Below are 10,348 nucleotides of genomic sequence, written 5' to 3'. Positions count from 1 at the left end.
ATGTCCTCCCTTGCATCAGTTGCTCATGGGCCGCATAAGTCCTGGATGGGTCAGATCTGGCCCCTGGGCCTTACGTTTGACACCCCTGGGCTAGACTATTGGAGAAAATGACCTGCAGGCTTGCAATTACTGCAGCAGCTATCGGCATGCTGGTTTGGTCGTACGATTTGTTAAGCAAGTTTGCTTCAGTTTTGGAGAAAGAGAAGTCTAGCTGATCCTTGAGTGCTTTTTGCTATGCTCAGACTTCTCTACGTCCCCTAGTGGCTGCAGCCAGAATTGCATTTTAAAAATAAAAGGAAAGTCGTTTGGCTGGACACAGCATGCCACTGGTTTCAAGGGCCCTCTAGCTGACTTCCCCACCCTTGACATGCCACTGGACACCAGGGGTACTCAAAATCCCTCCCCTCTTCCCTGGATAGCATCCCATGGCCAGACTTGCAATTCTGGCCTTGTTTAGAGTCAGGTTGAAAAACTGGATCTGATTACTGCATGATTTGGTCACATGAATTAATGCTTTCATGTCACCACCATTTCTTATTTTTTTACACTTGTAACGCTATCTGTTTCTCTTTCCTATATTACTGGTTATCTAATATCTTGTTACTCAAAAATGTAACTACAAACAGGTTTTTTTCTAAGAAAAAATAAAATGATGGTACTGGAGGAAAACACAGTTGCTTTATCCAAGTTGGTATCAGGCATAAAACATCATAACAGCATTTAGAGATCTAGACCCCAGCATTTCTCTTCTTCAAAGGAAAGGGAAAGGACTGAAATCCATACACAATAGTTTATTATGAGCTGGAGATAGATTTTTCCCCAAGGGCTCAGATGCATTTAAAAACTTAGTTATAAACAGATTTGCACCGCTTTAGCATTCTGTATTTGTGTATCATATTTTCTGTTGCTCATTTCATAAGATTATTTCTAACTACAAAAAGCCAGACTCAACACACAGTATCTGCAAATCAAGCCATGTTCTTTCTGCTTCATGGCTCGGCGCTTGCTATCAGCACCTGTAATTCTGATTTGAAAATCAGCAGTAATACGGCAATTTCCTTGTTGCGGCATGAAGAAGGCACAGCAGACTATCTCCTGTTCTTCTGCAGCAATGCTGGCTTGCTTTCTCTTCTGTAATAAATATTTGTCAGCAAACCAAGGAGGCAGCAGGAGCTGCTGTGCCTGATACATCTAGTATTTTGCATCTGGCAGTGGTTGATCCCTGATACTTCAAAGCAAAACAGACAAGCAATATTGCACAAAAAATACCATAAACCCTTATTTGTACATGGATTTACCTTTGAAGGGTGTAGCCTTAGATAATGTTGTAATATAGGAAATATAGTAATATAGTTGTAATATAGGAAAACAGCAGTCAGTGGTTCGAACTGCAAACATAATGAACACATCTGAGAGCACTAGAACCCAAGCACATTATGTTCTATGTGAAGAGATGCATTTTTGGAGTAGAGGGCTTGTTGTTGTTGTTCAGTCGCACAATCGAGTCCGACTCTTCACGACCCCATGGACCAGATCACGCCAGGCCTTCCGGTCTTCTGCCGTCCTCTGAAGTTTGCTCAACTTCATGTTCGTTGCATCTATGACACTGAGTAGAGGGCTAACCTGAGTCAAACATTTATTTATTTATATTTATCATTTATTTGATTTATATCCCACCTTGCCTGCACAAGGTTACCAGAAATGTTTTTTTTAAATTTCTCTCTGGACAGAGAACAGGCAGGAAAGGGGAAGTCAGTTCAGTTGCTTTCTAGACTTACTTCAGCCCACATTCATACAAATGCAAATAGAGGCTTTAAGAGGAGACAGGACTCTCAATTCAGAAAGCAGCCATTCACCTAACCCCAGATAGGTTAGCTAAAATGTATAAAAACTTGAGTAATAGATGCTGGAAATGTAACAATCATGTTGGTGGTGGACATGTAAAAAGGTTCATAAATACTGGATTGGAGTTCATACTCTCTTACAGTCAGTGTTGAACATTACAACACCTTTTAAACCAGAGATATCCCTGTTAAACTGTTTACCAGATGACTTAGATAAGAACCTTAGATACTTTTATTTTACATGTTGTAATAGCAGCCAGAATTTTATTTGCAACGACATGAAGGACATTAAAAATTCCAACGCTTTATGAGTTGATTATGAAGATTATTGAATGTGCTGAAATAGACAGATTGACAAATATATTAAAAGGAGAAATGGAAGAAGAATTTATGGGACCATGGAGGGCGTTTTATGACGGGTTAAAACACAAGTATTGAGAAACTAAGATTAAATTAAGAATAACAAGAGAAATAACAAACTGAGAAGCTTTCATCAGAAGATTTGCACGCAGAATGTTAAACTGGACGGACGGACGCACACACACACATATGTATATCTGTATACTTTCTTTTCCCTTCTTTTCCCTTCCCCCCTTTCTATATATAAACTAATAAAATACTTTTTAAAAAAGAGAGAAAGAGAGAGGGCAGCCTGGAGAGCTGAAGGAAGCTTCAAGATAACAGCAACTATGTAGAGATCTGTAACTTCCTAAAGCTAAAGAGCCTGTCCTAGATTTTGACATCTGATAGATGTCTGAGGGGCTGGGGGATTTGTGTTTTACCTATTTCTTTTGTATTCATTGCTCAAACTTGTGCTGTGCGAAAAGTATGCTTGTAAACATGTTCTTTTTAATAAATACTTCATGACTTTTGAGGCTGGCAGTGGTTCTCTGTACCATATAGACCTCCATCATCTCAGACATTGAGGCTGGCAGTGGTTCTCTGTACCATATAGACCTCCATCATCTCAGACATGCTGTTTTAAAAGGAGTGCCAGGGGGAAGGCAGACTGTTGGCAAGTAGCTATTCCTCCAGGGGCTCACAAGGCAGTAAATCTATAGAGATCTATAATATTCTGAGTTAAGGAGCCTGTCCTATATTTTAACATCTGATAAGGCATGTATAGAGAGAGGGACAGAGGAATTGCATTTTACCCATTTTAAAGCCATCTATGCTAGTAGTCATCATTGCATGCTGTGACTGTTAATTCTACAAATTAATTATGCAGTACATGGAAGATGTAATTTTGTCTGTTCTGAATCTACAGCACATTAACTTCAGTGGGTGCCTACAAATCCAGGTATTCTGAGACAGAGAGAAAAAGTTGTCTCCACATTCCTGTAGTAGACAAACTGTAGCCTAGTGCATACAAAAGCCTTATGAGTACACCAATCGCATAGTGTGAGAAAGTGGGAGCAAGCATGCTGGCCTCACTCCCTGTTTCCTAAGGCTGTGGTCACACGGCAAGCTTATCCCGATTTGTTCCTGCTATAGATTTGATTGGGAATTTTTTGAGGGGGGTTGGGATGATCACACATCCCTCCACGAACCGCTTGCATCGTGCGATGAGGCTCCAGGCACTGTCCAGATAGCTGCGCCACCCAAGTGGTGGTGCGACTTTTTTTTTTAAAAAAAATATGGCTTTGCGCATGTGCTGAATCACCGCTCCCACTGGGTCTTGCCATACTCCCTTGTATTTGCAGGTCCCCCCCAAACAGCAAACAAAATTAATCAGCGACCTACAACCTAGCACTGGAGTCTATATGTGCGCTTGAACATTTATACATTGAATTTATTCAGCGCAGGATTGCTCATGCGCACAATAACGGAAGCTTGGGGGGGAAAACATTGTGAGAAGGACGTTCAGATGACCTAATCATGATTATTACGAGAGATTGCTGCCCAGGTCAGCGAAACCGCGGATTCAAAGCGCAAATACCCGGAAAGTACTTGATTTTCCAGGTGTAGGAAAACTCACTAGGGAACTGGGAGCATTGCACAAGTGAGCCCAATTCGGTGCGGGAGATGAATGCGGGCATCTGATCAGCAATTTTAAATGCAAGAGGGGATAGCAGTGAAACCCGATCAAAATGACCATGTGACCACGGGCAAGATTGCCTGGTTGTCTGCAGGGGTGACTGCACAGAGGAAGTGGCCGTGTGAATTCTCCCTCCCTGTGGCTACCAGCACTGATTTTGGAACATCACTGATTACAGATCAAGATGGGTAGCCGAGTTAGTCTGTCTGTGGCAGTAGAAAAGGGCAAGAGTCCAGTAGCACCTCAAAGACTAGCAAAATGTGTGGCAGGGTATGAGCTTTCATGAGTCACTGCTCACTGATTACAGAGAGGAAAGAGTTTGTGTGGCCACGTCCTCTATGCGGTTGCCCCTACAGATGACCAGGCTATTTCACAGAGGCAGGGGGTGGGGCCACATTTGTTCCTCGTTTCCCTCCCCACACATTCAGTGAATGCATGGGGCTGTCATGTGCACTAGGCTAGAGAGTCTGGTTTTCCCTCACACACAGGCAGGGTATTGTAGAAAAAGAGGTGCAGGAGCTCATTAGCATAACTCATTAGCATAACTTATTTGCATATGCCACACCCCCTGACATCACCGGACGTGTGTCAGAAGGCAACACCTACCGCTCAGGCTCCACTGGACTCTTTTGGATTGCTCGCTATGGGGAGGGGGGCATGCAGATCTGCCCTCACAGAAGAGGGAGAGCTTGTACCTGAATAAACCTTGGCCTTAAAGGTGCCACTGGACTGTTTTGGATTGCTATCTGGAGGGGGGGCTCTGCAGCTTACCTGGCTGCTTCTTGCTCCTTGTGGCCTGGGGCTGCTGGAAGCGGGGGGCGGGGCTTGTTGCATGTGCCCACCCCCTGGGCTCCTTACTGCCAGAGCTCTGCTCCTGTGCGCTCCCACAGGAAATGACCCCTTCTCACACATATGATGTTGGTGGTCACTGCTGGAGAAGCGGGCAAGGCTAGGCCAGCCCAGTCAGAAAACAAACTGGACCTTGCTTTAGGCAGTGAAGTTGTCTGTTTCCATGTATAATTTTATAAACCTCCATTGTGTCTCCCTGTAGCTGTCCTTCCCACTCCCCTGCCCCTATGATCTGTGAAACCTCAGGCCTCCAAGCCATTCCTCCTAATGGGCTTGATCATTTGGGTTGCCCTTTTCTGCTCATTGGCCAGCTCCTCTGCCATCTCCCTTTTGAGAGATGGCAATCAGAACTGAATGCAGTGTTACGACTGTTGGGTACCCCATAAATCCAGACAAGGGCATGATTGACACCACTGGTCATTTTATTTTCCACTGTACTTCAATAAATCTTTGACTCTTAAGGGACCACAAGACGCTTTATTGTTGCAACAGACAACCCCCACAAGAATGCCTTCTCTAGTAATGCTTGGCGTAGACCTTGCTCTTTTTTTCACTTCAGCTTCACATTTAATCAACATTATCATCATGCTACCGCAGCAAACCCAAGGTCTCTTTTCTGGTCGGTCAAGCCAAATTGAGACCTAATCAATGTATATGTGAAGTTGAGTGGTTTGGTGTTTTGTTTTTTTTGTCCCAATGTGCATAATTTTACAGATCCACTTACCAAATTTGGAGAGATCACAATGTGTTTTGGTGTTACCTTCATCTTGGCCTTTCTGCCGCTAGCTCCCAGTTCTGGATCAACTATGAATAAATTAAACCGCACTGATCCTAATACAGATCCTGAGGAACCCCACCACTTCCTTCCTTCCATTGTGAGAACGGTCCCTGTATTGCTACCATTTGCTTCCCACTATTTTACCAGTTACTGTTCCATGAGACCACATGTCCTCTCAACTCATTACCGCTCTCTAATACACTAATCTAATTTGCACGTTAAGAACATAAGAGACGCCAATGTTGGATCAGGCCAAAGGCCCATCCAGTCCAACACTCTGTGTCACACAGTGGCCAGAAATACCAGTGCCATCAGGAGGTCCAGCAGTGGGGCCAGGACATTAGAAGCCCTCCCACTGTTGACCCCCCCCCCAAGCACCAAGAAGACAGAGCATCACTTGCCCCAGAGCCCCTAGCTATACCTTGTGGCTAATAGCCACTGATGGACCTCTGCTCCATATGCTTATCTAATTCCCTTTTGAAGCTGTCCATGCTTGTAGCACCCACCACTTCCTGTGGCAGTGAATTCCATGTGTTAATCACTCTTTGGGTGAATAAGTACTTCCTTTTATCCGTTCTAACCCGACCGCTCAGCAATTTCATGGAGTGCCCACGGGTTCTTGTATTGTGAGAAAGGGAGAAAAGTACCTCTTTCTTTACCTGCTCTTTCCCATGCATAATCTTATAAACCTCGATCATGTCACCCCTCAGTCGTCTTTTCTCCAAGCTAAAGAGCCCTAAGCGCTTTAACCTTTCCTCATAGGGAAAGTGTTCCAACCCTTTTATCATTCGAGTTGCCCTTTTCTGCACTTTTTCCAAAGCTATAATATCCTTTTTAAGGTGTGGTGACCAGAATTGCACACAGTATTCCAAATGAGGTTGCAGCATTGATTTATATAGGGGCATTATGATACTGGCTGATCTTGCAATAGCGCAAGTGTCTCCAACCAGGAAAAGTAGTTTCCAAACTAGCTCGCACCCAATGAAATTACTACGGCAATTTTTCTGGTTTCATTATTGGTTCATTGGATGTATGGAGAAATAAACCTGGAGAATTGTGACTGTATCTAGTATACAGAGTAAGTGACCAGATCCAAAGAGGAGCAGGCAATTAAGTAGGGTTTGTGGATGTCCTTGTGCCTTCCTGCTTATCCTCAAGTGAGCAGACAAAGTCTGGTTTTCTCTACCATATACAGAGCTAGTGGTCACTGTGGAGGAAGCATGCTGGACTAACCTAGGTGGTACATCGTTCAGTCATGGGCCAGCCCAGTCAGAAGAGAGATGGAAGACCTTGATTCAAGGACTGATTTGAGGAAGCAAATCTTGGATCCATTTTGTCTGGAACCTCATGAGCTGCCGATTCTTCATGCAATAAACAACAGCAAAGGGAAGGAGGAGGAGTACGCCCCCCCCCCCATGGGATCAGGTGTGCATACTATACGTATGTTTTATAGAAAGGTTACTTTTAAGGTGGCCACTTTTGTTTACTGTCTCAGTTCTTGCCCTTTTAATAACAATATGGCACACAAAAATTAAGCCAGCAAAGCTTTTCCCGCGGTCTTTGCATCTTGCCAATTTCCCCTGCCAAATTTCTGTGGGCTGCATACAGTTACAAAAACACAGCAGCAGAGCCAATTAAGAAGATGGCAATCCCAGTTGCTTTAAGGCAGCTCCCTTTTCCCCACAGAGAAACATATATTCTAGCCCACAATTTATATTCACAATGAAAAGTTAAAATAAATTTTTCATTACCTTTGGGTGTTCCCTTTGTATTTTGCAGAGTTATTTCCCTTGAATCGGCAACAGATGGCGCTGAAGTTAAGCAAATGAATGAATCTTTCGAAAAAGCAAATGAAATTTGGCTGCCCGCTTGGACCAAGGCTGGTTTCTGGTGAATATTCACAGGAAATGTGTTTGTATTTGAAAGCAAAACTTCTAGTGTCTAGTGATCACGAATTTCGGGTTTGAGATGATTTTGTCTGTTTCATTTTATAGGATCACACAAAAATTTTATTCTGTTCATTCATATGGATTTACATTTTCTAACCATATTCTTATACTGCAGACATTGAGCCCAGGTGTCAAGGCTACTATTGGATACAAATGATCATGTCACCCTCTCAGTGGAAAAATTCATAGGCGCAATAATCAAATATAAGAGAAATAATACTGAGTAAGAGCAGTACTAGGTAGGTAGGTAGGTAGGTAGGTAGGTAGGTAGGTAGGTAGGTAGGTAGGTAGGTAGGTAGGTAGGTAGGTAGGTAGGTAGATAGATAGATAGATAGATACTGCAGACACCTTATTCATCCCTCTTCTCATGCTAAATAAAACATAGTAAATGCTTAGGTAGGGTTTAGGGGCCTAAAGAGTTTGTGGGACTAGTATAAATCAGAGCAGAATGTATCTTGTCCAGCCTTTTGTCAGTGACCTGCCCAAATTCTCTGTGAACTTTCCCAAGCATGGATATTGCACTTCCCATATTTGACCCTTACTGACTCAGTTACTAGCCCCAGTGTTATATTTTCAGAGACGCACACTAATTCTGCAGAAAAAAAGGCCCTGGGCACAGCATACACTTTACACCTATTTTGCTGTTGCTCTGGTTGGCTATCATTTAGTTCCCAAGTTCAGGTCAAGCTGTTGGTTAATACCTACAAAGCCCTTCATGGCCTATGACCTGCTTATCTACCGGACTCTCTCGATGTGTGGGCCTACGACCCACTTATCTACAGGACTCTCTCAGTATGTTCCACCATACCTACAAAGCCCTTCATGGCCTATGACCCGCTTATCTACCGGACTCTCTCGATGTGCGGGCCTACGACCCACTTATCGACAGGACTCTCTCAGTATGTTCCACCGAAACAACTTTGGCCCTCTGAGAAGAGCTTCCTGAATGTGCCACCCTGCAAAAAGGATATATACCATGGCAGCCCATACTCAAGTTTTCTCTGTTGTGGTTCCCATCTTGTTAAAATGGCCTGCCTGATGCAGTAGGAGAGGCTCCTACACTTTTATCATTGCACAGAATGTATAAACAGAAGTCTTCAGGAGGACATCAGGATGGACAGAACAGAGAAGTAAACGAGAAGACTGCAGCAGGGCAATTTCTGTAGAGGTGATAAAGTCTTAATTTTAACGGCCTTCGAAATTGTTAGGCAGCCTTCTTTTCCTCCCTCTTTACACTTCGCTGCTTACTAGATGTACGACACTGTCTTTAGTTCTGCGTCCTTGAATTGTGAAATCCAGTTTGTGACATGTATTACATTGTTTCTATGTCATCATTCTTAAATTTGTGTAACCCACTTTTATTGCCTTGTTCATGGTACACCATCTTTATTGCATTGTTTTTTTTATAACTGTAATCTGCCTTGAGCCTAAGTGAGAAATAAGTAAATAAGTAACAAAGATAAGCTGTTCCCTGTATTTTGTTATCGGCATCAGATCCTTGGGGTATATTGCCTCCGATTTGGAACGTTCCATTTTCAATTATCAGCGTCTCCATTTCTTTGTCTGATTCTTTTTGAGAACCGTCTAGTGGCTGAAAGCTTGTTGGGTTGATCAGCAAACTGAACTGAACTGAAAACCATGTCAGCCAGAGGCCATCACCACATGAGGTTGCAATGAATTCACTGTCCTGCACAATTATATGTTCTTTCTTCCACACATAACGTACTCCTCTTGTTATAACAACATCTCTTTGGTTAGAAATTCTACTAAACAATGGGAGTTTCCTGCAGGACTGGCTGCTGCATGCAACACATAAACCATCTTTAGCAAAGACAAAGCTCCATATTCTTCATGATATTTCTCACACACAAAGCAGGAAACCTGTGGAGAATTCCCAGCCAGCACAAGTCCCACAAAGAAAAGGGTGTGTGTGTCTATCGGTGTGTTGACTAATGGGAAAGCATTGTGTGCATGAGTTGGAGTACTTTGTATATCTCTTCTGTGCGAACTGGATATCTAAAATGGTCCATAAGTTGTCCGCACTAAATAGCTTGGTCCCATCTTCTGTCACAATCATTGACAGCTACTGCTGTAGGCGGGGGAATCTCAGTAGCATACAAGTGCTAAACCACACTCCAATAGTTCCAAGGGCTATTTAAAAAAGAAGAAGAAGAACCTGACAGGCCATTGTAGAATATACAAGGCGTTCTCCCCAAATCTGCAGGGAGTTTGGAAAAGCCCCTTCACTGCAGAGTTGAAAATGACAAGATCCCGCCCCCAAAGGTGATGAATATCCCCTAACCTAATTAATTAACAGGGTTAAAATATACAATTTTATAAGACTATTATAATCATCTGCAAGATATGTCAGTGTTTATTCCAAAAGTATCACGGTGATGACTGTAGTTTGATTTTATTAATATATTTAGAATAAACAGTGACAGATGATGCAGGTGAGCTCAATCTTCTCAGATCTTGGGAGCAAAGCAGGGCCGGCCTTGGTTAATACTTGGATGGGAAACTACCAAGGAATTTCAGGGTCGCTATGCAGAGAAAGGCAGTGGCAAACCACCTCTGAACATGTGGCCTTGAACACTACAGAGGTTGCCATGGGGGGGACGACACAGTGAAGCTAGAGGCGAGATAATAACCAACTGCATTTCCAGATTAGGAGAGAGAGTAACACTTCTTCAGTTCAAACTGGGAACCTTTGTGATAGAAATTCTGAAAATGGCCACAAAACAGCACCCATTTAATTCACGGGATAAAGTTTGGGGTCTCCACATCAGTTTGTTACAGAAAAATTAAACAGGAGTCAAACAGCACCATAAAAACGAACAAAATACGTTTCAGCATAAGCTTTGTGAGTCAGAATTCACTGCATCAGATG

This window comes from Gekko japonicus, unplaced genomic scaffold (genome assembly GCF_001447785.1).
Source record: "Gekko japonicus isolate JY-2015 unplaced genomic scaffold, Gekko_japonicus_V1.1 scaffold1925, whole genome shotgun sequence".
NCBI classification, from domain to species: Eukaryota; Metazoa; Chordata; class Lepidosauria; order Squamata; family Gekkonidae; genus Gekko; species Gekko japonicus.
This window is presented reverse-complemented; position numbering follows the sequence as displayed.